This window comes from Corvus kubaryi, unplaced genomic scaffold (assembly GCF_017639235.1).
Source record: "Corvus kubaryi isolate FWS band 111438036 unplaced genomic scaffold, C.kubaryi_AGA036_p1.0 69, whole genome shotgun sequence".
Lineage (NCBI taxonomy): Eukaryota > Metazoa > Chordata > Aves > Passeriformes > Corvidae > Corvus > Corvus kubaryi.
The window spans coordinates 220,080-243,057 of record NW_024582057.1 but is presented as its reverse complement, the minus strand read 5'-3'; the positions used below and the strand labels follow the sequence as shown (position 1 = coordinate 243,057).

Here is a 22,978-nt window from a genome sequence, read left to right as displayed (position 1 = left end):
GTTCTCCAGTAGTAGGGTTCAAACAGTCTGGATAAAAGCAAGTTGAAGATTTTGCCCACTCCTCTTCCAAAACACACAAGGAAGTCTCACTCATGACCATTTTCACACACTGTCTTGGAGATCTGTTATTTGTACAACAAGTAGTTACTTACACTCAAGAACACCATGGTCCAGCTGAAGAGGCTAAGAAATGGAGCAGCTGTGGACTTTGGTAGCATTTCCATTGATCCCTGCTAAAGGCCGGCAGGCGAATCTCTCACAGCTGAATCAAAAATGTCACAGGTACTTGGTGCTATCCTTTGCCCTCAACTCTGGTCATCAGGCAAGAAATTCCTATATATTTTGAAGAAAACTGATGCGGACACACAAAATCCCAAATTCAGACAGCCCAGCCTCTGCCTAATGACTTGCATTTAAATAATCTTGTGAATTTGGAGTCTCCACGGTCTAAATGCTCAGGGTGTGGGTGTATGAGGGAGGTGTCAGGCATCACAGTAAGTCTATACATGCATTTTCCTTTCCTCTTCCCTTCACTAACTTTATCTTAAGGACCGTGTTTCTGCACAGGCTTGCCTCCAGAATAATTCCTCTACCCTGGAATAAGCTTACTCTTCTCCCTGGGCCATTGTCTGAGGGAAGAAGCAGAGGGATGGAAAAGAACAAGCCCCAGAACCGCTTCTGCCCATCAGGACTAGCATGGAGAGCTGGAGCCATGGCTTTTGGCACCACTGGGAGATGGTGGGTACGACTAATGCTGCTTCAGGGGTGGCTGCCTCTACAGGAGCAACAGCCTTTCTCCCCCACACTTTTACATCTTCTTTGCCTCTATGAAGATGAACTGGGCTGTGTTTGAAGAATGTCATGTATAGCTAACACAACAGTTAAAAAACCCCAAAATTCAACCCCTGATGACTCTGCCTATATCCCTTCAATCCAAATAAACCAGAAGGACAAAGAAATTAAGATATGACTAAACTGAGTTATATGTTGTGCAATAAAAAGTCCCACTGAAATGCATTAAGCAGCATACTTGAATGCATTTTTTAAATCATGCTTTTTGATTAAATCCAGTAAGCCCTTTTTATGGAAGATGACACACTTCTGAAGAGAACCTTCGTAAGTAAGAAATGTAGTCTATTACTCTTGGATCAGTGGTATTCTTACTCGTTTGCTAAGATTTATTAAAAACATTATACAAAACTAATAGAAACCTCTTCTGAATTTTATCATAAATTATTTTAAAAGTCAGGAAACCTAGTGCAGTCATAGCTTTATCCCAGGATACAGTCAAACTAGATTTGGAAATGAATATTTCTAATTTTGAATTCAGTACACAACAGAGTATCCTCTTCGGTTAAGGCTTTTTCCAGGCTCCATTTTGGTTCCACATTGCTGAAACAACACATACCTACTAAAACAAGATACTATATATGGTTTTCACAATTTCTGTTCAGGCACAGACCCTACAGATCTGTGGCCATGAATTTCCATAGATGCACAGGGATTTTGAGTGCTTGCAGACCAAGACTCTTCAGCCTGAGGGATTTGGAGAAGCAGTTTACAAAAAGCACTGAGCATCCACACTTGACAACTGAGGCCAGGCTTTCTTCTGAGAAACTCTGGGTCTTCCCTAGGAGTCTGTGTGTGCCTATACTCCTACATAGCTGTGTATGGACTTGCACAATACACACCTATAAACTCACAAGTGTTTTTTCAGGAAGAAATTGCTGTTCTCAAAATTTTAATGGAGAGAGATGTCACGTCTTGTCAAGTTTCATAGTAATATAGCAGGTACTTCTTATCAGCATTTTATCATACACACTCATACATCTATATATATCTTCCACATATATATTTTATTTTCCTGTAGCTGTCAAAATCAGTTATTTTCCCTGAGGACAATAAGAAAGGATTAACAAAGCAGTTGGAATAGACCCCAGTCTCTCATTTGTCCAGCAAAGCCTGCAGGGTTTCAGTTGTGATTTGAGAACAGACTGGTTTGGGTTTTGTACACAGTTTTGACCCCAGACCCAAAACACGTAAAATTAGCCCAAGGGTGACTTCTCTTTGCACCTTTGAAGGGGAAATTTTGGGTTTCAAGAGTGTAGGAGCTGACCACCAGAGCTGTTTGTTGAGCATTGTGACAAAGAGTTCGGCATGAAACTCCACCTCTGGAAATGAAGGAAGAAGTTACTGTTTCCACTCTCGCTTTATAATGTTCTTCATTTACTGCTAGACTTGTACTTCACCAGGTACCTTTCTCTCTTCTCCCCTGGCCTTTATGCAGGAAAATGCAGGAAAAGACAGGAAGAACAACACTGAAGAATCACCGGTTCGATTACTGGGCATGCTGAAGTGCCATAAGCGAAGCCATCACTGCAATGTGATGACAGTACACTATTTTCTGCAACAAGTACTTAGGGGGTAAAAAATATAAGGCAGTATTTTAGTATAGAGGATGGGAAACTTGAGATTTGGCTTGTTTCCTATTTTAAAACTATTGCAAACCATTCCTGGACCACATTCTGGAAAGATCTCTTCTTCAAAATCCGTTTTTTCATAGAAACCCTAAAATGACTTTAGCAAAGAGCTAGTGAGAAAAACACATGTATGTGCTATTGACTAAAAGGACAGTACATTATTAACTGATGAGTGAAGGAAGGAGTCTGAAAAGACTTAGAGAGTTGTCTCCTATGGCAAAAACATACTGCAAATGTGTAGCAAGGAGTCCATTCTTCAAACCTGGTGCCTGACAGCAAAAAGCCAAAATTCAAGGTGATGACCACTGATTCCAAAACTGTATTGCTGCCTCAGCCCAAATTATCTTGAAGGCAGCTTATTCAGCTCTGACGGATCATGAACTGCAGTAGTTCAGTAGTTGAGCTAATCATTCAAGCATTAAAATTAATTCACAGCCTCTCTAAAGTGTCAGTCTTAGCACTGTTTTTACAAGAAGTGGACAATAACCACCTTGCAAAGATCCAAGGCACCTTCTTGAGGAGTTTCTCCTGATCCTCGAACTCATTCCTTGGCCAAACCCATCCTGTACCCTTCCAGCTGCAGGAGGGAGGGCTCCATAATAACTTTTAGTCACCAGATGGCACTAGTACAGAAACCAGACATTACCCTTCAGCGGCGTAAGATAAAACCGTACCACAATTTATCTGTAAATATTCATTTGAAAACCATAACCTGATTTTATTAATGTTCTGAAATCCTTGTTAGAGGAAGTTGTAGTGGTTTCTGATGTTTAAATAAATATGGATGAGAGACTTGACAGGCACCCACCATGAAATTTGCTGTTTTCTTTTAACTATGCAAGACAGAGTATACAGTCTCTCACTGTACCTGAAAGTATTCCAGCTGAAGACAGTAGCTATGAACGGTTATAGTCAATTAAAAAAAAAATCCACATTGCATTTAATTCTGGCATGCTCCCTCCCTCTCCCCAACTCCTGTGTTTTTAGCTGCAGGTTGATACAACCTCTGTCATGGATACTCTGTTCAACAATTCTCCCCTTGAGATATTATCAGCTCTGAAAACAGCCAATGTAGCCCAACTAAACTCTCACCGTACCTTCATCCTCAGGTTTTTACAGCAGTTTGAAGGTAGGCTTACATTTTTCCATATAGCATTGCCACCAGCTGGAGAGTGGACTGCCTGAGTCAATTTGCAGACTCAAGTACATTAATTCAGCATTATTTGTTGGGATTCAGTTCCAGAGATGTCGATTTTGAACCCACTTATTCTGGTGTACTAATTTTTCCTTCAAATTCAGAGGCCAAATCACCTTTCCATGGGACCCATATAACACATAGACTTCTTCGTTAACCAAAATACCTGCTTTAAAGCTCTCCTTCCAAAGGACTGAACATAAATACACATTAAAGATGCTTGTGTTATTTGGGTATAGACAGATTGAGGCATTGCCAGGACACACATTAAGCTACAGACTGAAGGTGAATGCAACATCTTGTGCCTAGCCTTGCAGTCAGCTAGAAACACATTGTTTCTCCCTAGAAATTGGCGTTGTTTCTGCACAATTTCTCTTCAGAGTATAGAGTTCAACACTAAAAAAACACGTGCTCCACAAACACATAAAGGAGAAGAAATATGGCTTACTACATATTGACAGAAAACAGACATGATACAGTACAAAAAAACTGGCATCACAGGACTCAAGCAATCATGAAGAATAAGATTGCTGAAATATAACAATTGTGTATCTCTGATTTTTTTCAAGGTGGAAAGTTGTGCAATTTTTTAATAAAAATGGTGATGAAATATATCAAGAAAGTCAAGAGTTAGAAGATTTCAGAGAAGTGATATAGCTATTTAATCCTAATAAGAATACATAAAACTACATTCTGTAGCAGGGGAAAAGTATAGAAATGCTCATATTATTTAGGGTATAAGTGAACCTCTGAAAAAAAAATCCAGAAAAAAATCACATCACTCTGTCTCATAATTGGCTACATTTAATTCCACTAAAGCATCAAGCATTATCAGAAATAACATAATCTGAGCCTTTAACACAATTTCTACGTTCATATATCCCTGCCTCTCTTTCACAGAGCTCACAAAGCCAAAAAAGAATTATACATGGTCATGCAGAATGAGAGCAGCAAGGGTCAGTATTTATATTGGCAATAATTGCTTAGAAGGCAACGACTGCACAGAGACAAAAATCAGCAGCTTGCCAATTGGCCAGTGTGTGCAAGCTGACATCACATGGCTCCACAGCTTATAAGTACCTTAAGATAGATCTTTGCAGCTTTCTTTTTAATCTACATAATATTAAGTTTTTTAAAGAAAAAATGGAAGACTTGCTCAGATTGTAAAAAGCTGCTGACTGAAGCAGCACCACAAAGACCAGTAGGTTAAGCCAAAAAAAATCCAGCAGAAGTGAGGGAAAAAAAACGAGCAATAGGAAAATAAATGAAGGCCACTGTGGTGACATTCAGATTGCAGGAGGCATCTTCTGCTTTACAATTACTACTGGAAGCAGAGGTGTAGTGCCCACCACCCAAGAGTAACAAATAGACACCCAGCCACCCCCAAACAAAACAAACAAACAAAAAAAAAACCACTAAAAACATTGGCCCCATAAACAAGGCTTGGACACATAGGTCCAGAAACATTTGGGTCCACTCACACAGTACAAGAGGAGTAAGAGCACTTCTGTGTCTGACAAAGCTTAAAAAGAAGTTATCCAAGGGTAAAAAATAAATGAGTATAATTTCACAAGAGAAAGGTGGGCTCATTTTTTCCCATTCTTCTATGGATTTGGCCCACTGAAAGGAGAGAAGAGTGTACCTCAACACTTCAAAGAAATAAGCAAGAAATAATAATGGAGGATGGAACAGGAAATAGAAAATGAAAGGTAATAGTTAATTTCCTACTGGATTTTGGTGAGGGTGATTAATATACTTTTTAATATTATGTGGAAAAAAATACTTGGCAAATTGAATTCCCTTTGAGCTTATAAACCTCAGGAAAGTACCCAATTCCCAAACTGATTATAATGGGAAATTGACTGGTTTATGACGGGGGTTTGCTTGTTTGTTTTTTATACCCACTCTGAGGGAAGGAAAACAAGATTTTACATGAAAGCCTAATATATATTTCAAGTTAGTGAAAAGATGTAATCCTTGTTAATAATTTTCCTTTGTGCACTACTGGAAGGTGTTTACATACAGTGTGCTATTAAAGGCAATGTAAGACAATAAGGCAATACCCTGGATTTAAGAAAAAGAAAAAGGTTTTTCAGCTACCTTCAGCTCTTGAATTAATCAAAGCATATTATCAAGATTTGTCTGAATATCACCCCCTCCCCCCCTTACAGCTCATTAAGCCTGCCCTTTTGAAATGCTGCAGCAGCTGAAGCAAGAGGCAATGCAGAGAAGATAAAATGCAGCCACTCTCCACCAGGCTCCAGGCTGCCCAGTCAGCTCCTCTGACAGCATCTGCCTCAGGCAGCAGGGTCAGGCACTAATGATCAGACAGAGCACAGATACAGGGAGGTTTGGACACTGAAGGCAAAGCCATTTTACTTGGGCATTTATATATATGGTCTGGATTTCAGAAACATTTGGGGGTTGTGTATGGTTTCTTTGAACGCACAGGTGTTGCTTTACATTTATAAGGGTGTCAGATTTAGAAAAGTACAAGGTACCTTCATCTTCCCTCTGAATGGTATATTACTCATTTGCTGATTGTCTGAGGTGGGAAAACTTGGAGAAGAGCAACTGTGATGCAGAATTCCCCCCAAAGCAGCTTGGATTAGCTAGAAATACCATCATTGGTAATCGTATTTATGAAGTATGAAGCAGCAGTCAAACATGATGAAAATGAAAAATGTCACTCTGCTTTCCACTCTCATGGTTTCCACTCTCCCTTCACAGCCCTGTTTCTTTGCCACACTACAGCGCTGATGGAAAACTGCATCCTTTAAATACATAGCACTGCAAAAAGCTTGACGACATTGGAGATCATGGAAAATGTGCCACTGCACAAGTACCCAGGTCTCTGAGGAACACTTTAAGGGAAAAAGGATAAGGAGAACAAGATGAAGGATACCAGCAGCAAAGACACATGAAAATCAATTTTGCACATGCTGGACCAACAGAGTATCATTATAGTTGGTTCCCTCTAGGTTCTTCCTTAATGTTCCTGATCCTTGACCTTCTGGCTAGGTTACCTTTAGGGTTGAGGATTTGTTTTTCTAATAAGAGGAAAACAAATACTGAATTGTGCAATAAGTCTTATTTATAGTCAAGCAAAATGTAACATGGAGAGTCCTTGAAATCACATACATGGTGTATTCTGCTGAAATTACATTGGTTTTGAGTAGGTCTTTGGGAGCATTATGGCAAGTAATGACAGGGAGCTTTTTGTAAGTCACTGCAGAAATATTTTGCTTTGCTAATAAGTGATCCTTATGTGACTTATCAGCAATAACTTAGGCATCTGGACCATGACACAAAACATCAATCTTACATCAGTGTAAATGTATTAATGCTCAACTTCTCCCTACAAATCAGTTTAAGAGGACCAGCTCTGGGATCCTTCTCTACCTTCCTGGATAGTCAGTGATGCAGAGTGAAAGAACAAGTTAGTTTGACAACACAACCTTCTTCATGGTAGATAGTAATGCTTTGGAAGATGTGAGGGGAAGCAGAAGTCACACAAGGTGGGAGTCCATTTTCTGCAGTTCCACTTCATGTTTCTGTCTTGCCACATGCCTACCCGTAGAAATCAGTAGGCATAATGTTTTCAGCAAGTGTCCCAAGAATAATTTTTTACTATGACATTTCATGGCATTTGATGATTCATTGGAAGTGCTTGGTTATGCACATTTTGATGAGCTTTTGTCACTGCAGAGGCTTGGGAAAAAAGCACACACACAGAAAGTAAGTACCTCCTCTTGCTCTGACATTGTTGTTCTAACTTTCACAAGTCACTCCATTCATTTTAGGATCATAAGTTTTTATTACTGTCTTTCAGCTTCTGCCAAATGTTATTTGCTTTTAGGTTCAGTAGTGGAAGTTAAGGGAGGAGGGGAAGGGGGGTGGTGAACAGTGAGATTTACTCTATGTGAAAAAGCCTCACAGTACCCAAGATGAAATTTGGAAAGTCAAGCTCCCAATGTGAAAATTCAGAGGTAAGGCTGAAATCCCTCATAACATTCACTAACCTAGGACAATACCAAGATGGGCCCCTGGCAAAGCCTGACTGAAGCTATAAAGTTGCTGGAGAGAAAAGAGCCTTCTCCCTTTAGGAGCAGACTGTAAGCGTACGTGAGAAATCATTCCAGGCATTAGCATTACCAATTTACAGCTCAGATATCGTCACATTTCAAATCCATCAGTCACGTTCCACTATTTAGACATCTCTCAGTCTCAGGGTACTATAAAATCCTCTAAACAGCTTCTTTGCTACAAACACCCACAAGCAGCATATGCAAAGTATCATTTTAATGCTACATAATAACTGAAATCGGTCCCAAATACAGTGTCAAAATTAATAAAATACAGCCTGATGGCTGAGTTATCTACTACTCATCTTGGATATAGTAAAAAATAAGCCAGATCCCCAATTTAGCTTTCTTTTTTTATTTATTTGCCTTTTGTTCCATATGGTAATATTACTGAAGCTTAGCTTTAGACTCTGTACCATCCTGAAACCAAGAGAATAATTTTTGGGTACTGTTGTATATTTGACTGCTACAATATAAGTTTTATTGACAAAGACAAACTAAAATCTTTGGTAGGAGTACGAGAACTAATGTTAAAACAGTTCTGTGAAGGACTGCAGATGATGTTTCTGAAGACCTAGCTGTAGTGCCAAGATCTGACACAGACTGGGTATCACTAAGGAGATTGCTCCCCATTTAATTAGACTAAAATCAAATTTCTACCTGTATTTACACAAGATGCTCTGTTAAAAGCAAAAGTACATAGAAAAAGAGCTGCAGATAAGAACACAAGAACAGGTGTTACACACACTTCCTGCATCCACTTTAGAGGATCTAGGCTTAAATGAATTTTCTCAGCAAAAGAAGACTCTCTGCACCTACTAACATCTACATTGTGGCTTTTGAGGATGTCGTAGAAGGACTCTCTGCACCCAGAAAACACAGTACTGGTTTCTGCAACTCCCTTAGTTAGCTAAATAAAAGTGTAACACCTTTACAAACCTATGCTCAAACACATCACAGCTGCAACTGCTAAATCTCTACCAAAATAGAAAAAAAAATCATCTCTTAAAAACTGCAAATCACAACAGTGCCTAGACCAGAGCATAGGAGAGAGAATGCTCCATTTTATCTCAGTTAAGTTCTAATAGCAAAATGACACGTGAACAGAAATCCAGTGAGTCATAGCTGAGTAACATGATTTTGTGCAACAGCGGGGAAGAATTATTAAGGAAACCAAGCCACCGTAATGCGCAACACAAAAATTTACATGTGGATGAATTTAGGTCTTTTCAACTGCGACAGCAAGCATTGCTGTTTGGCTAGGTAAGCAGAGAGAAAGAACACAGAATAGTAAATTAGGAATCGTCCCTTAAATGCTCAGGTTGCAATTGCTCTAGAGGAGCACCCTTGTTTACAGCCTTTATTTGAAAATTTTAGTGATGTTGCAAGAGAGCAAGGCACCACCTCTCTCCAGTAATTTTTTATCCAGACATTAATGATCTCCAAAGACCAGCAATGCACAAAACTGAGAAATAAATAATTGATGATTTTACACAGTCTGAGCTGGCTGAGTCATCTCCAACAGGCTATTAAAACAGCATCATGAGCTCAGCTGGTATAAAATGCCTAGAAATCCCCAGTTCTTCCTGTAACTGGGGTCTTTTTTCCATTCTGACTGAAGACAATGAGAAAAACAAACAATTCAAGGAAAATCTGAGGAGAAGGTGGGGAGGGGGGTTAAGATTTTTACTCCCCTCTTTAGACATCTCCCCCTTTTCTTTCTCTAATTTGCACAGCTCTAGTCGCAACTTTCTCTGCACACCTACAGTTCTTGTGCAGGTGAGGAAAGCAAACAGCTGTTGCAAAAAGAAAGGCAAGCTCCCAGATCAGGACCATAAATTCCTTAGCATTGCTCTTGGGATACTCTCAGGGATACAGAACAATTACAGATCTTGGCATTGCAGCTGATAGAGTTCCCTTCCCTGCTTGTGAGCATAAATAACATAGCCTCTGTATTCACATTCAAGGGGAGTACTGCACATACCAAAAGGTTTTTACTGGTTGAACCATAAAAGAAGCTAAGTCAGCTTCTCCATCTCCCCGAAGTGAGGGGCTGGTCATTGCTGAGTGTGGGGTTCACTACTCAGCCACCCCACTGCAGAGCATTTCTGTGAAAGGTTTCTGAGCTATTCCCACCAGGGAATAGTGGAAGCAGATTTTTTAAGACATTAAGCTCTGGTTAAGAGCAGAGAGAAGCCCAGAGTTTCCTGACTCCAAGTTGTGTTACAGAATCATAGAATCACATAATGGTTTGGGTTGGTAAGGAGAAAGGTGACCCTGAGATCGGCTCAGTTGGTCAGAGCATGGTGCTAATAACACCAAGATCACAGGTTTGATCTCCATGTGGGCCATTCATGTAAGAGTTGGACTTGCTGATCCTTACAGGTCCCTTCCAACTCAGAATATTCTATGAGTCTGTGAACAGAGGTCTACTAGCCAACCTTTTCTAGTGTAACCCTGGTCTTAAGTGACACTAGATATGACAATTTCAGACAACCTAGTAGATCAGGCAAGCTTATGTATCTATTTACAGAAAACTAATATCATCCTGTCCTGGTTCCAGCCAGGACAATTAGTTTTTGCAGTAGCCAGGAAGGTGCATGGCTAAGAACCAGTGGTTTTCAATATCACCTCACATCATTTTCTGGGAACACAGGTGGGGGTACGTGGAAGCAATCAGGAATTGTCTGGCTCTGCATGGTACTGTCGTAAGCATTTGCATTTTATACACTTTGGCCATTAATATTGTTGCTGTTCCTGTTCATTTTCTTATCTCACTGCTGTTTCCAGTAAATTGTTCTTATCACAACTTGTGATTTTTCCCTTTGGTGCCTCCAATTCTCCTCTCCAGAGACAGGAGGGAGAGGAAGTGGGGAGTGAGAGAGTGATGTGTAATTCGGAATGGTTTCAGTGGGAACACTAAATTAGGGAATACCATTCCTAAACCACAACATATCCACATGTGTATTGGAACTCTCCCTGACAAAGTTTGCTACCAGGAAGACAACCATCTAGTAGTCCCACAGCCTGTACTTTATCATACTGTTCTGATACACACCCCTAAATCATGCAAGAATCATATGAGAATAAGATTGACATTGTCAAAATAATAATAAAAAAAAAAAAAAAAAAAAACCCAAACAACAAAGCCCTTCTCCAAGGCCAGTTCTTCAATTTGTGACCTTCTTGGAGCACTATGTGTCAGAGCTGCTAAGAGACAGAGGACAGAGAAAGCACCAAGATAAGAAGTCAAGCTGCAATTTTACCTCTACCTGACAGTCTAGTAGCAATAAGCCATGAAAAGGGGCCTTGCTCTCCCATCCTCCCCCCTGGCCACAGATTCTCATTATCTCCTTTCTACAGGCTGGAAGCTAAATGGCAGATACTGCTCATGCATACAAATCTAAGTTTTCTCTGGATTAGCAGGCTTACTGCAGCCAGTTTGGTGTAAACAAACACAAGAAACCACTTTATGTTTTTTTTTAATTGCATTTAGATGCTGAATTAATTTTGGTGCACCACGAAGCCCTGTCTTTAGGAATGCTCTGGGAGCAAGTTGGTCTATAGGATCCAGCAGAGCAGGGGGCAGAATTTCTAGCTCAGGTCACAGAAGCAGACCAGTAGATGCTCAGCACCAAGATGTGCATGTCTCTAACTCTGAAGTACAGAGGTGTCCTATCAGCAGTACCAATTTTACTTTCATGACAGGTCACAGCCACCCTGATGCTGATAACTGAACAGATTGTTCTCAGCACAATAAAAATAAGTTACCAAGGATGATTTGCACTATCATTGCTGGTTCTCAAACTCTGGCTTCTCTTTTTTTCCCTGTTTCCTACTTTAACACCGAAAAAGTTAGACCAATGAAAATCTGGGTTAGTAAATAAAATATTCTATCTGAATTTCTTCAGTGAAATTCTGGTTTTGAATAATTGTTTCCATGACAGAAGCCTAAAAATACTTACTGAGAGTAGCACCCCAGCCCATAACACTTTTACCCTTCTAGCTGGAAAGGGAAAAATCTTTGGAAGATTACCTCCCAAGGAAAAAATGGTTCTAAAAAAAACCAAAGCAAAACAACCACACACACACAAAACAAACAAACAAACAAACAAACAAAAAACAACAGAACCCCCCCAAAAAAACAAAAAAAAAACAGAAAAAAACCGAAAACAACCCAGAGACATTTGAATAGAAAAGATTAACAAGTTCTACCTAATAAGGCATTCATAATCCAGAAAGTAAACCAAGAGCCACAATGTTGTGAACTAAACACACAGAGACCCAATTTAAGCCAAGATACCCCTTTTCAGTGGCATCCTCTACCCATTCAGGGTCTCCCACACATCACAGTTATCACTATCTTTATGCTGCTACTACATTTATACTGCTGTGTTTGTGCTGCCATTTAGTAAATGGGCATGAGAATTTTTTATCAGTTATCCTATAAAGACAGTGACTAAAATTAATTATGCTTTTGTGAGTGTAATGATGGCCATAGATTAAGATGGGGCCAAATGACTGGGACAGCTGGGTACATTTAATAGACATCAGTGGTAGCTAATATCTTTGAAAAGATACCATCCAAAGAAAAGATAAATAAGAAAATCCTAAAGTCTGTTTATGGTAACTGATCCTCATCAAATTACTGCTAGTTAATGGTTCAAAGTGAGTTAGAACATCCAGATCCCATTTTACTGGGCAACATTATAAGATTCTCTCTTTTTCCCTGATGCATCTGAAGAGAGAACTTAATGAAATTACTCTCTCTTCTCCAGACTCTCAAAAAACTCTAAAAAAAAACCCAAAAACCAAGCAAACAAAACCAAAACTAATTAAAAAATCTAGCATGCAAGCCCTCTGAGACAGGGAGAATACTTGGGGTCTTGACAAAAAATGAATCTCTTTTGGAAACCTAAATAGCAAAAATACATTAAAACCAGCAATTTGTTTATGACTGAGAACTCTGTCTAAAGCAGCACTTCCAGAAAACACCAAAGTAGAAAAAGAAAAGGGAAATAAAATGGTTAAGAAAAAAATCTGGTTCCTGGAGATACTATTACGATTGCCTAGGGCAAAAATATTACATTTTTTAAAATTAGGTACCAATTTCCAAACAATCATTTTCTATATCCTGACAGTTTCTCAGTGCAAGATGTGCACTGCCAGAACTATCCTATTTTCCAGGGATTCTGATGGGAAAAGATATTATGCTATAATGAATCTAACAATCTTATATCCTCTATTTATAATGGACCCAGAATGCTCCAAAAATAATTGGAGAAGTTTCTTAACTTCAAGTCTTCTACCATTACCAGTGCTTAGCAGCAAAGAGAATTGAACACTTTACTAAGTAATAACATGAAAACTCAAAGACAAACTTTCCAACATACTGTCAAGCTTTATCAGGCATTGAATGATTAAAGTTCAGTTCAGATTGTGATCAGCTGAGGCAATCTTCTGGACTTATTTATCTGAAGTAGGGGGGGTTAGCCATTATATATTAAAATACTGCATTGAAATAGAGCCTGATGGAATACAGAAAGACTGAACGGAGCTAAACAAATCTCATTAAGGGGATCAGAATTTATATATTTTCCAAATATCATTTGCAGATCAAATCTTTTCTGTTGGGGTCCCTCCCCTGCCATGGAGCCCTGGGAGATGGGCCCTGGGGGGGAGACACAGGGTTTCCCTGCCCCTGCTCAGATTCATTTCCATTGGTTGGTTTGGGTTCCCCGGGGTGGCCAAGGACCCTCGGGTCCCGTGACTGCGGAGTTCCTGAGCTGAGCCCCGGCCATGCGGCTGGAGAAATAAACATCTCTGAAACATCTACCACGAATCTGTCCATATATACTTCATTTCCACGGGACTCCTGGTTTGAAATATGCTTGTTGCAGTAATCCCCGCTGTAACACTTCTCTAGGAAATTGGTTAAGACGTATTCTTAACGTAATAATTACCTTGATAAGGAAAAACAGATCAGCAACACTACCCAAAACTCTAATGTTGCAATAATACGTAAGTCAGTATTTGTGCATCTTTAACACACAAAACAAAAACAAGTCATCCATCTACATTAATTAACCTCTAATTAGCCCTGAATACATATCCATGGTAGATTCCCATTTTGCTGCCTTTCCCATAGGCAGGGTCACCCTCCTCTCCCAAGTTCTGTTCTTCCTTTGAATAAGACTCTTTTGAATGGGATCTTCATACAACAGAGCATAGACCCTATCGGAGCAATTACAAAATCTACTTGAATATCTTTATTTGCAAGACAATTAATTTAAGTCTAATGTATTTAAATGTTACATAGAAGCAACACTTTCAGGTCAATTTGTTGGTTTCCTAAACATCCATGGCCATTTCAGGTTTACATTTGTTCAGAGCTCCTGCACAAACAATCTGAAATGGCTGTGATTTTGTGTCACACTCACCATGTTTGCGGCAGCTTTATAAAAGCACTGATGAAAGGCTTATTATAAACATGTTTAATCTGATTCTTTTTTTTTTGTCCCTAACATCTCTAGTAGAAAAGATTCGTAACTCCCAGCTACTCTAACCACGTTTCTCTGTAGCTATACTTGCCAAAAGACTGTTCACCTGTACATGATTTCAACAGATACAATTCACAGAGATAACGTTATGAGTGGACTTAATATATCTAACATCTCTAAAAAAATAAGGGTTTAGATCAGCCAAGATTTCTGATGGAAACAGGAGGACTCCCCTTTCTTATCATTTGTTTATGATTACCTAGTATTTAAAATTCCAATTTCTGTGTATTGATACATCATTTACTTCAATACTTGTGTGCTTAAAAAAAATTTAAAAAAACCAAACCAAAAAAATCCCAACCACAGACAGGAAACCCACAAATAAATAAAAACAAAATCCCAAAAATATATAGGAGATTAAGATTGTGTTTATTCTGACACAAAGTAAAAATGTTCCTAAAGGATATTTAGGGCCATTTTTTACATCATGAAAAAAGACCAAAACCCAACCCCAAACAAACAATTAAAGGGGGTTGTTTTGGCTTTTTTTTGGCTTTTTGCTTAGCCTCAGGAGATGCAATTTGCTGCTCCTTTCTGAAATAAAGTACAAGTGCATTAACTACAACATGAAAATTTCCAAGAACTCATTTGTTCAAGAACACATTTTGAGTGTTTACTAGGTGCTTGAGCTAATGGAAAAATAAGTTTGGAACAGTGAAATTCAATTTTGCAATTAATGATCTATCATATCTACTCCTTTAAAGATGCTTATGCCTCAGAACTGATACATTTAGGGAAGTAAGGCAATAGAAACACTCCTAATTTGAGGCACAATTTCACTCCAAAGTTTTGTAGCAGCCTGTGTGTTATCCTATTTCTTTCACTGATAGATATTAAGGTACTTCACAAAAGAGATCAATCCTGTTAATCTCAACTTCCAGGGGGGAGAGAGATTCACATTGGAATACAGTTTTATCCAACAGGAAGGATATGGTTTGGCCCTCCCATACACTAAAGCACTTCCTATACAACCAACGTTGTATTCTTTCTTGTTTTGCTTTCCTGGCTACAAACTTGATGTTGAATGCACGAATAGAGGTAATACCTGCAGGAACTACAGGAAGCCAACTATAACTCAAATTTGTGGTACAGTGGAATCGGAGCCTTTAGGAACCGAGTTTTCTAGGTTTTACAGAAATAATATAAAGTTATCTATCGAGAATATACTAGGAGTTAAGAGTACACATGATCTCCCACATCTCTTACAAAAAAGAAGAAAATCTTATTTTATCTTATCAGAAGTGTCCTCATTCTTCATGCTCTGGTGTTGTGTCTAATGCCATGAGGAAATGCACAGCGAGGGTGTCATGTTTGTGCATGCCTGTGACAGGGCATTGTCAGATAGCCCTGAGGAGACACCTTTGCCTCTTGGGTGCCACAGATGTACAGGCAACAAAACAAAGGGCAACAGATGTTGTCATTCAAGGGGTGCACTTATGCAACTGCTTGCAACGTAAGGTTTAACACTCTTGAAAAACATATGATATTGACTTGAGGTTGGAGAATTAATTAAACACTATAAAAGGCAATTGCTGAGAGGTGTCTAACAGTTCTTTCTTCTTAAAGTGCATATTACCCTCAGAGAAAGTTTCCAGGTGGACACATCTTAGGTTCTGTTGGGGAAACAGCTAATGAAGAATGGTCGATAAAAACAAGTTTCTCCTACTAGCCAAAAATTATCTATGTACATCAGCCGGTTCAATTGCCAGTCTTTACAGCCACAACAAATACAAGCTTCTTTGGAAAGGTGGGGAGATTAAACAGTGTTCGTGATACTTGTAAAGTATTTCTTGACAAAATACTTTAGTGTGAGATAATTTGTGGTAGAAAACAAAGGCAAACCCCATCCTTACATTAGCTAAAACACACTGTATCTCACCAATAGTGGCTCTGAGAGCCATCAGCTACTCCATTTATTTCAGAAAGGACTGCTAGGAACCTCTGTTGGAAAATGCCTCATTTCATTCAACTTACTCTGCAAAGCAAGTCCCTGATGTTCACAAGCATGAATGAACCCTGATACAGCCCAAGCAAGAACATTTCATTCTCAGGCTATTTCTAAATATAAGTACCTGTCTTCTTTGAAATCATGTTCTAAGAAAGGAGCAGGAAATTCCTGTGTAAAGGTTAGCACTCTGTTAAACTTATAAAACACTGATGGTTTCTGTGGCTTGCTGAAACCACAGGCACTTCCACATCACCACATAATGACTGTGCTATGGTTATTAGCAACCCAAAATTAAAATACTTACTCTGAAAAGGGATCCTTTTGCTGTTCCATGCTGTCAAATGAACCTGTAGGTGGGCAATGATATTTCACTGAGGGCTGAAGGTGAATGAAAATGGAACTAAGCTGAATGATAAATTCAGCAGTATCATAGAAAACCAGGGTCTCTGAAACCAAAACAGATGAATCTTGCAATGACTAAGTATTGGATTAGTAGCCTGAATGCTTCACCAATTTAATCTTTTTACCAATATTATATAAGGAAAGTCTCCCAGCTCAGTTCCTGCCAGTCAAATAGGTGCTGAGTAACCAACTCCAACTGGTGGTGTATAGATACAGTGAAATGGCCTTATTAATATGGCATGCAGATTTCAAGGGACAAAATACTCATTTAAAGTATCCCATTTTCTCTTTAGCAGAAGACTACCTAGCTTGCAGTATATGGGGCATCACCCAATTTTACCTCTTCTGTTGCAGTGATAGGAGGGCAATTTGCCACTGCCACTTCTACTAACCTATCTCCAAATTGGAAATGAATTAACAAACAGAGCTGCAAGGAAAGAGTTAGCAGAACCTTCACTAGTAGTTTCAGTGAGATTAATTGACAAGGTATTTTAAAAGCCATTTTGACAGCAAGACAAGTTGAAACAAGGGACTGTCCTGGCTTTGTTTTCTCTGTGCTTGCAAAAGTGTCAGATACCATGTTCTACAGTGAAGAGGGAGGCAGCAGATCTGAAAAGTTGCTCCTTCCCCTAGCACATCAGGGTGGTATATGGAAATCTTTACTCAGGCACAGGATGACTAGAAAGGAAGCCATGAAAGCTAAAAGCAGACACATCCCAGCAAGTTACTCTCTTACTACAAGACAGCCACTCCTGGAGAGCCCAGGAAAAACAAGATATTTCTGCTGGTACCTGAGCACAGCTCATTCACCTGGCAGCAGAACATGTTTCAGGCTCTTAAGAGTAGGAATGCAATGACTCCCATTTTTACTGGGTAATGTCTTCCTAGTAGGGGAGAAAAAGGGGTTGTTTCTTGTTATTTTTAAATCCACCTCACTTTTTTCAGTTTTTTTAATAAAAATGTTTTATTGATGAAAATGGGAGATGCCTTACAAGAAAAGAGCTGTTTGCAGGATCATTGCTCTGCTCTTCTTCACCACAGCCACTGTTTCCTGTTCACAGCCACTCTTCTCCACTGTGGCTGTGAACACTTTTACATGAGCAAGCTGTAAATTTCTATCACACTTTGCCAGACTAGAATTCAATCTGAGTACACTGTCAAAGGAGGGCTGATGGCAGGCAAGTAATTTATTCCCTCTTCCAGGCTGTTTGCTTCCAACAAGTCCATTTCACAGGATAGTTAACAGATTCTCTCATGATAAGGATGACTGCTCAAAGCACTTAGGCTGATGTTGTTTTAATACCAAATCTATACTCCGGTGGTTGACACAAGTAGTGACATACAAAGTAGCTTACAAAGGCTAGTGGAGTGGAACAAGCCATGAAACCTAATATCAACATTCCTCTGTTTCTGAAAGGCCAATAAAATCTCTTGGTGCTGTGGGTTATTTCTTAAATACACAGCATTATAGTTACAGCAAATGTAACTATGCTTGCAGATTAATTTGCTGGGTAAACATTTTATCACAGTGTCACGCAGTGGTAGGGAGAAGAAGAGAGATCCAAGAGGCAGGAATTGTGCAGCAAGATTCCTTTATTTAATTATTTTACAACTCTTTTATAGACTTTTTTCTTCATAGTGTAATTGGTCAAAGGATCAGCCACCCCTTGGGGTGATTGGCTAAAATCCTAAAACACCCATTGTCAAAATATTTTCCTACTGTACTATAAACAAAGCTCTGCAAGGTCGCAGGTGTTCACAGCTTATAGAACTCTGCTAATATCATCCATGAGAGAGAAAAATATCTCATGGGACTGGAAAGAAGCAAGAGAAATTCTTGCTAGCTGCATATTTGTATCCACAGGATTTCACTTTGAAATTATTTTCAGTTCTTGTAGCTCTTGCACACCTAACATAGTCTCAGTAACATTTATGTGGTAATAAGATTATTGCACTTTGTTTCCTTGAGGGAAAATCATCTGAAAAAGGGAAAATAAATCCCTTGATATGATCAGCTTATTGCATATGTCCCGACTTTATATGTTATGTATTTTTTGTATAATAAATATTTATAATATAAGGAAAATAAATATTATACAAAGCTTCTACAGAGAAGATATTTTCAAGCTTAATTGATGAAAGTCAAAGAGAGTTCAAATGATTCTCAAACAGAAATTTTTCCTCCTGCTTTCCAAAAGTGCTTTTGACTTGGGGCCATCCCATTTGAACCTATCCTGGATGTTTTCACAACCATTTCTGGAAAATCTCCTCTTTTTCCTGCCCTGAAGGTCCTTAAACTTCATTTCTGCTTGGATCCTTTGAATTCTTTTCCAGGCCACTAGGTATCTGAACACAGAAGAACTCCCTTAACGTGTGGTTTGTCCTAATTATCAGAAGTCCTGAGTATTGTGATAGTTGACTCATAAGCCACTTCTCTAACAGAAAAAAAAAAAAATATTAGCAGAATTAATTTGGTTTTAAGTTCTTTCTGCAGCCTTTATTTTCACAAAGATATACACGCACAGTCCCATGTCACTTGGTCAATAGGGAATGAGTCACTTGCTGTTATGCTGCTCACACTTTCACCCTCTACTTGCATTAGCAATTAAAAAGTATTAATTGAGCATATGGATTTCACTGAAGGTCAAGACCTGTTTTAATTAATATCTAACTATTTGTTAGGAGCAACCACTGAATTGTACCATCATCATGGTGTCTATATGTCTAGTGAAAACATATTGATTGCTTTCATCAATATTACCTTGTTGCATCAACTGTCTGTAAACTGCACTTTCCTGTCACCATGGAAGAGAGACAGTGCAGAAACCCAAAGTGTCAGTGGTGGCTACCCTGCTTTGGTTAAAGATCATGGAAATAAGTACATCTCATCTCAAAATAATTATTAGGTTTTGGCAGTTTCCCTTAATTCTGAGAGATTGTTCACAAAGTGACTCAACCAATTATTATCTGGGGTCTTTCAAGTATATGGCAGTTTGTCCATGAACAAATTTCCAAATGGTCCCACATATCTAAAATGCTGTGTTCGTAGCCCAGTTAGTTTAGCGTCAAAATTGCATTCTCTCCACACCATTCACCAAACCCTGTGAACTGAGTAGAGAACAACAGTTTTAAGTTTCAAATCTGCAAATGCCTCCTGCAATTTTGCAAAAGCAAAAATCTAATTCTGGGCATGGCAATTAGTCGGGGGATACCTGTGCTTGTCAGCCAAGCATTCACACTATTAACATGTTGGCAATTGCAGTTAACATGTTCATTAAACATACAAACATCAAATCCATAACGTGCAATTCCCTGAGCAACTGCTGCTCATCCCAGTGATGTCCAGTAGAAAGGAGTGAACTCAGATCTGTTGTGCTGAGTTCTGCCGAAAACATCAAGGTGGTTAAAAGCAAAGTGGAGGAGGAAGAAAAAAAGAAGGTGTGTGTGGGAAAGATGCTTACACAGTCACAAGAGGGACACATGGTCATGACAGGTGATGTATACGCATCCAACTGGATGCAAATTAGTTGGTCTGTTATACTCAGGGAGGGGAAAAAAAAATCTGCATACACATTGCATACCAGGGTGAAACCAAAACAGATGACAAATGTCAGCACTCACATGAGATATCGAGCAACAGCTCTAAAATGCCTAAGAGGCCATGCCTTTTTCCTCCTCCACCTCAGATCAAATGAGCTTACATCCTTACAGGAGTCCCGACAGAAAAGTGCCACACTGAAGTTCCACTAGAACTAAGGTAATGGTGCTGGACGACTGTTGAACAGCTTCCAATACCTCCATTAGTGTAACTATGAAGACATTCTTACATTCTAAAAAAATTCATGGTCTCAGTTAAGTTGGGATATAGTTCTCTGTGGCCATCAGTCTGAACTTGTCACAGCTCCTATAGGAACTGAATCACAAAGCATCTGGGGGAAAGCAGAATCCCAAAAAAGCCAGTGAGTCATCCTACAGTGTCCTGTTACTTCAGGGGGTGAGCACTATTCCCAGTACTCATGACAGTGAGCAAGCCTGACTCGTCCACCTGATTTTTTCCAACACTGAACTCAGAAACCTGCAAGAAATCTTACTCATGGTGGTGGGCTTAGGGATTGGTAGGACTGATATAGAAACTGTTGGAGTTCAGGAGCAGCAGTCATCAGAACTAAGTAAATCATGCAGTGAATTTATTGTTTAATAAATTTTTATGTTCTCTGGTTAGCTTGGGAAGTCCCCACAGGAACCTAAGGGACCTTCTGCAGCTACTTCAAGAGGCTTGATATTAACTTTGTTTTTAATAATTTTTTAAGTATCTAAATGAACAAAAGTAACAAAACAACACTTCTGTCTGTGTTTTGGGAGTACCAGCTGACACAGTGATGTTTTCATCGTACATGCTGTATTCCTTCAGAATATATCCAGTTGTCCCCCTCTGAAGAAATGAAGAAAAATTAAATGAAGAGAAAAAAAAAAAAAACTTTTCTGTAAATAGTATAGAGCTTTTCTAATAACTCACTATCATAGCACTACTTTCCTCCCTACTGATGTTTTAGTAGTGACAATGCAGTGCAAACTGAAAGAAGAAAGCCTTTCTGCAGACAGAATCATACAGAGTTGGACTGAAGCTCCAGCAGGACATTAAAGAAGCTACTCTAGAAAATAAAAGATATATATAATAGACATTTAACAGGAATAGACCTCCCAGCCATATCATCTTCCTTCACAAGTGAAATCTGCAGAGCAATATATGAACCTTAGCCTTTTGCAACTCCTACTTGCTTTCTGAATTTCTTCTTCAGAGTGGATCTGAGTGACAGAAAACACAAACTGCATGTTACCCCTTTGTAATGGAAAGGAATGTAGAAAGCAGCAGCAGCAGCAACCAGGCCCCTTTCCTCTACCCACTGAAACAAGTCCCAGCATGACCCTGATGTTTAACGTTTCTAATTAATACTCAAAAAAAGAAGATTATATATTCACACCCAATCCAAAATATGAAAAAGAAGAAGGTTTTCAGGCTGTGAAGCTAAAATATTAAGCTTCTCGCAGCTGGGCTGAGTGGATTTGAGAATCCCTTAGAGTCAGCATCAACCATCGCTGATGCATAAGCACAGCACAGTTTGAAGAGATTTGTGCTTAATTTGTGATTTAAGGCTTGCAACTCATAAAATAGAAAGAAGGAGAGAAAGAAATAAAGCTTGTCTGCAGACAAAAAGATTCCAGCCTACCTGCTTTTTGTGCTTCTGTCCATAACTCTGGTAGCTGGTGCTTTTCTGTGCCGATGAAACTATCATTGAATTGATTGTCTCAGTTGCTAAGGAAACCAAAGGGATGATGCTAATGGATACTATTTATGACACTGGGAACCCTAGAAAACATTTGCCATGAAAAGATGGTATCACAAGTTAGTTAAAAGCTACATTGAATCCTAGCACAGAAAAGAGAACTAGATAGGATTTTTTCCTTTCTGTCTTCCCTCTGTCTTCCCTCTGACATTTTATTTTTTATCAGATACTTACAGCTTTATTCTTGGTTTGACTGTCAGGACCACTTTATAGTAATTTTTCTAGCTTTATTTCAAAACACAGGAGTTAGCTCAAACACATTCATTCTAATTCTAAGAGTGGAGTCCAGGATTTTTTTAAAGCATCACACATGATGCAAAATAGGATTTGAGTTTGGGAATGTTCTCCAGAAGACAAAATTTTTGAATCAAAAACATTGGATTTGAGATGCTTCTACCTTTGCTCTTATGAACTATAAGTTATGGAAGATTTTCATAACAGACACAGCAGATCTCATAAACCAAACTGTTATGTTACAAATTATTTATTTTCAGGAATCTACATTTATATTTAAAAAAAATTAATCTCCATTAAAAAGAGACAGGCTTTCTAAAAACATTAAAAAAGCAGCAGGGGACTGTAAGTTATTTTTTCTTTTTCCACAAGCTATATGTTCACAGCATGAGTCATGTATCAAAAGCAACCACACAAGTCTGAACCTATACCAGTGAAGGATCAAGCTCCAGGCACTTACTTATTTACAGAAGGCCTGAGGAGTTATTTCTGCACTGGAGTCACAGATGACCCATAGTCAGACACCTTGTTGCCATGGAAATCTTACATCACCACTCTCTGCCTTGCTCCCATCCAAGATCCTCCTTTGCATCCCTGGTGATCCCTGCTTGTCACAGTTTCCCTGGGTCCCTCATTTTGGGCAGGCAGCAGCTGCTAGCACGACTGGAGCACAGGTCTGGCACTTCCAGTCATAGGAAGGTCCAATAAAGTGATTTTTTAGGATTATGA

The 22,978-nt window shown here is 39.0% G+C and overlaps 1 long non-coding RNA gene across 17 annotated transcripts in view; it reads right to left on the bottom strand.

Moving 5' to 3' along the window:
* The window catches only part of LOC121674611, a 119,860-nt gene extending 97,859 nt beyond the window's left edge, over positions 1-22,001 (bottom strand). For 6 of the 17 annotated variants that reach the window (XR_006019704.1, XR_006019702.1, XR_006019717.1 and 3 more), the window contains exon 1: positions 21,899-21,998. This is a non-coding gene — a long non-coding RNA (uncharacterized LOC121674611). Of the gene's footprint in view, positions 1-21,898 lie in introns of all 17 variants that reach the window. The other 11 variants (XR_006019710.1, XR_006019708.1, XR_006019714.1 and 8 more) reach the window with 4 other exon arrangements.
* Positions 22,002-22,978: the final 977 nt, after the last annotated feature.